This window comes from Coccinella septempunctata, chromosome 4 (genome assembly GCF_907165205.1).
Source record: "Coccinella septempunctata chromosome 4, icCocSept1.1, whole genome shotgun sequence".
NCBI lineage: Eukaryota > Metazoa > Arthropoda > Insecta > Coleoptera > Coccinellidae > Coccinella > Coccinella septempunctata.
The window spans coordinates 28,142,255-28,147,306 of NC_058192.1; the positions used below are offsets into that span (position 1 = coordinate 28,142,255).

General features: G+C 41.9%; 1 long non-coding RNA gene across 1 annotated transcript; it reads left to right on the forward strand.

Moving 5' to 3' along the window:
• Positions 1-3,445: 3,445 nt before the first annotated feature.
• LOC123312131 lies at positions 3,446-4,539 on the forward strand. Its single transcript, XR_006537577.1, has 3 exons — positions 3,446-3,637; positions 3,916-4,078; positions 4,409-4,539. It is a non-coding gene; the product is annotated as an uncharacterized LOC123312131 (long non-coding RNA).
• The last annotated feature ends 513 nt before the right edge of the window (positions 4,540-5,052 follow it).

The following is a 5,052-nucleotide window of genomic DNA, read 5'->3' on the forward strand; positions in this document are numbered from 1 at the left end:
TAAGCATTGAAATATGATGTAATCAGATTCTGGACAAACAATGGATTATCGGTATTGTCCGGCTAGCAACGGGTTGGGTTAACGAAACCCCCAATTTCCCACTAGGGTAATAAATTTGCCTAAAATTAGCCTGAAAGGATGGTGTGGTCAGATTCTGGATAAATAATGTATTAGCGGTTTGGTTGTGCTAGCTTGACGGTAAAGCTAGCAGAACATTTAAAAAAAAACCATTCTAGGGAAATCCGCAGTAGGTTCAAATGAGAGCCTAAAATGAGCCTTAAATTATGGTATTGTCAGATTTCTGCTAAATGTTTTATTAGCTTCTGGGTTTTGCTAGCTTAACGTTAAGCTAGCCGAACCTCCAAAAATTGGGGAGCAAAAAATTTTTATTTGGGGTAATAAATAAGCCTAAAATTATGGCCTCAAAAAAATCCAGAATTCGAAAGTGGTTCTGCTAGCTTAATGGGGGTGACTACAGGAGAAGATAAAAAAGGTGTTAATGGCTCCATACACATAGACCACAGAAATGTAGACGAGGCGGATACAGACCTCAATCTAATAGGACAGCTTCAATCTCTGTACCACTGCCCCGTCCGCCTGGGCGTGTTTGTTGTTGGTTGCTTCGGGGAAATAATGATCACTGAAGAACACAAGAACCACAGGAAAATATAGGGCAACATAGGCCTGAGTAACCTTAATCTCAAACCCCACAAAAAGAAACAACAACGGGTGCAGTTCACATCAGAGTTAGAAGAGATTTAAGCCAGTAGTGATGGTGGTGTTAGGAAGTTCACAAGACTGGTGATGTATCCAAAGCTATCATACCAGATTAACAGGGTGTTTCTAGAGTACAATATTACAGCCGCCTTTTATAATAAGACCAATGTAAAGAAGAGATATTTCACAAAGCTCAAAGATGACACCCGTATCCTGAAACAATCGGAAGTGATATATAAAATTCCGTGTGGTTGCTCCAGGACAGAATCAGACAGCATCAAAATGACGTAAACAGAAAGGATAAAAGTATACATGCGATAATGAATTCTCACAATTTTGACTTCTCGGGTGTTTCCATACTGGACAGAGAATCACTTAGTAGAAGACTGATTAGCGAGATGATACATATACAAAGACAGTGCACGATGAATTTTTGAGAGGACACGCAAGACCTTAACTCGGTGTACCATAGCCTTATAGCCAACATGTAAATTTTCTGTTTGCTGACAACTTCATGTAATGTTTATTTACTTCTCTGTTTGTTTTAGCCTAGAACAGATGGCGTCGATGGCTGTGACAGACCACTAACCTTGATAAAAAGAAAAAGAATATTCTATGTTAGTTCTCTTCAACCTTAATTCTTATGTCAGTTTTCAATCTTATTCATAGGAACAAACTAAATTTTTCTGGAACAACAATTTTATGACAATATCTGCGAATGTCCTTTTCACTCTTTCTTGTGCTTTTCATGATTTCAAAAAATTTCCTCTTAAAAATAGAATAAAAACAAGGTTCGGCTCCTAAATAATGTTAATGTTTACTTGTCCCCACAGAGAAAGGAGAAAGTTTCTCCGAAACGTCGGCGAATTTTTAAATAAAAGATTTTTTGAAGAAAAAGTTGTAACGGGGTTTTCCTCGGTGGACTCGAGCGCCAGCTATTCTTTAAGGGAGAATAGCAAACCTACCCTGGCAGCTACTAGCCGGAGACAGGGTTCTCTTGTGTCTAGGGTGTTAGCGACGCACAATGATAGGCAGAATCAACGTATACAACTTTTATTTGTCGATTCGTAAAAGGGGAACACAAAAAGCACTATTACAAAATTCGGTGACTCGAAATCAGTGAGATTTACAGGGCAAAACTGACGGAATAACACTGGATCCGATATCAAACGGTATACGGGGGTTAACGGACTTGTTCGCCAGCCAGAACCTGAGACGTACACTTGACGGACAGATATTGGACTTCAGCCAGGTTAGGGGATGAAAGACAGCACAGAAATACGACGGCTCACCCTCAGGCTCGTTCGGCACTCCCCGGGTATCCACACCAGCAGAATGCCTCCCTAACCGTAAAGGTGAACACCGGGGTAAAAAGACGGGAACTGAGGAAAGGGTGCGCCACCCCAAAGTGTCCTCGGTACCCCCCGGGTATCCACACCAGCAGGGTACTTTAACGACAGTAGGGGTGGAACTAGATACGACGGGAAATTTCAGGAAAGGGTGAGCCACCCCAAAGTGCCTTCGCCCACCCCCCGGGTATCCACACCAGCAGGGTACGTTAATGACAGTAGGGGCGGAACTCAGACTCGGGTATGAGAGGGATGTAGACGGAAAACTGAAGTTCCAATATTATAAAAAAATAACGGCGTGTCGTCTTACCTCTGGTTCTATATTCGGCCACTTACACTCAAAACTCGAGACAATCACCCCAACTGTGGTGACGGAGAAAAGGCAAAAAAAATTTAAACTCTTAGAAAATGAAAACTCCAAAAAAAAACAATTTTTCTAAAATAACTCGACGGACGGCGCTAGTAATTCGAATCAAGCGAAAATCGTAAAAATCACAAGTGGACAATCAGGTTATAATTCGTAAGTGAAGTGGCCTGCGGGGGAACATCTGATTTTATACCCACAGGGGGGTGCGGAAATCAGATATGCCCGACAGTCGAAATTCGGTAAATTTGCGTCGATGAAAAGTCTTAATTTCGACTTATCTGTGCTAGCGAACAGAAAAACTCGGTTATCTTCCAATTCAGGATGTTTTATACGGTGCGACATCGTTTTTAGGAAATAAAAACGGAATAAAAACGGTACGGTATGTTTACAATTCCGAACGATGTCGGAATCCTGAATTGGAAATTCGAAAAGATTTTTCGGAAATTAATTCGAAACAAAATTATTCAACAATGAAAACTAAAATAATTATTCTAAAATGAGGGAATTGGTTTGAAAACCCATTTTCTCATTACATCCCCCCGGCTCCGGTTAAAAAATTGAATCCACGATGAATAGGGGATTAAATTTTTCACGGTGAGATCTACTAAGTCCGGTTAACGGTTTGACTATTCAAGGCAAGACGATTGAGATCGGATTTACAATAAACAAGTTCACCTAATCTACTCCAGGTGGCGTATACTCGGCTAATGCGATCTCGGTTACTCCCACTCTATGGTCCGCGTTGACGGCGCGCTTGGATGTCGAAGTTCTGTGTTCTATCAGCCAACCTCCAAATTCCAATTGTCAAATTTCGCCGGGTGGTTCCAAACTTCGATTTCCACCTCCATCGGTGAAAGAAATGCCGGAAAATAGTGGAAACAGTGCTGGACGGAATCTTCAAAGTGAGTACCATTTCGATTTGTCATTCGTTGTGTTATTTCTGAACCATTTTAGGGTGGACCTCGCAAAGCCGGCTCCGGGCACATGTCATGGGGGTTTAACAGTTACCAATATCATCGAACCAGGGTAGTTTGGAATACCAGACAGCGTCGTTGGCTCCACCTGTGACGGTGGTGCAATTCTCCGATGATGTTGGAGTCAGCAGCAGTTGTAGGTTGCATAAAAATTAGAGAAAAGCATCCAGTACACTGACATCCTGGAGCAGAGGGATAACAGGGTGTACGGTGGAATTTCGGAAGAAACGGTAAGTACGGTCGGTAATTTTAATAAGGAGATACAAATATACTGATCTATTTCACTTACCGTTCAGGCCAGTTTGTAATATCGGTGTAAGCGGTGTCAGCCTGCTATTGCTATTTTCTATTCGGTTATTGTATTTAACAGTGACACAGGAGTGAAATAGAGACGGACAGGACGGGTGTATCTCACTTATTATTATCGGTTCCACAATTAGTACAGAAAATTGAATTAATGGTAACGGTTCCTGTTTTTCCAGTGAATTAACGGAATTTTCTGTTGTAGGTGTTCTGGGATACCACTTACCCACTGGATGACAGTCAGACGGTCCTGTTTGGTGGCAATAAAGCTGCACAGAACAAACAAAAACTGTACGGAACAGAATCTTCCAACACTGGCAGACCAGGTTAGATCTATCGCTTATGGTGGTGGAATCGCGGAAATATAGGTATGTACATTTTGTCAGTTAATAAGGAGATACAAGTATAAGGCTCTATTTCACTCACCTGGGCCCTTATTCAGTGAAAGCAGCGGTAGTACCCCATTACTAACCTATTTTCGGTGATGAATATTATTTTTAACGGTAATAGAGGAGTGAAATAGAGTCAGACAGAACGGATGTATCCCATTTTATTATCAGTGCATGCTATAATATAACGGTACGGTTGATTTTTATTTTGGTTGCTATACAGTGTACTTATTGATGATCAGACGGATGGAACGGTTTTAAATCCTTCACATGAATATTGGTGATTTTTTTACCACTGTCATCTTTCAGGTCATAAACAACGGGTGAAATTACTTTCACAACGGTATATGGACCAGAGAACTTGGGAGCCAGTTTGGCTGTAAAGCTATCAACGGCGGATGACAACGGATTAGCACGGCGCAGAACTCTATCACCGACATGGAAACGAACTTCCCTTCGACGGAGGTTGTAATGGTGAGCCTGTTGCTCAAATGCACGGTACAACCTGGTATTGACAAACTCATAGGCCTCTTGAAGATGACGGATTTGTTCTGTACGGTGAGTAAGATTTACTCTACTTTCTTCTGGGCTTCTGTTTGTCTCCTCGGTGTCATCGTCTTGGGTGTTTGACGAGTAGATTGCCTTTGGGACTGTTAATTCCCTTCCATAGTTCAGGAAGGCCGGTGTGAATCCTGTAGATTCTTGTTTTGCGGTGTTCAGGGCGAAAGTTAGTTCACCTAATTTCTCATCCCAAGTACAGTGATCGGCTTCACAGAACTGACCTATCATAGTTTTCAACGTACGATTGGCTCGTTCTACGGCGTTGCACTGTGGTGTATACGGAGGGGTGAAACGGTGAGCAATGTTTAGCTCTCGGAGACTGTTTTTGAACAGTCTACTGTCATATTGTACCCCGTTATCAGATATCACCAGTTTCGGACAGCCATATCGGA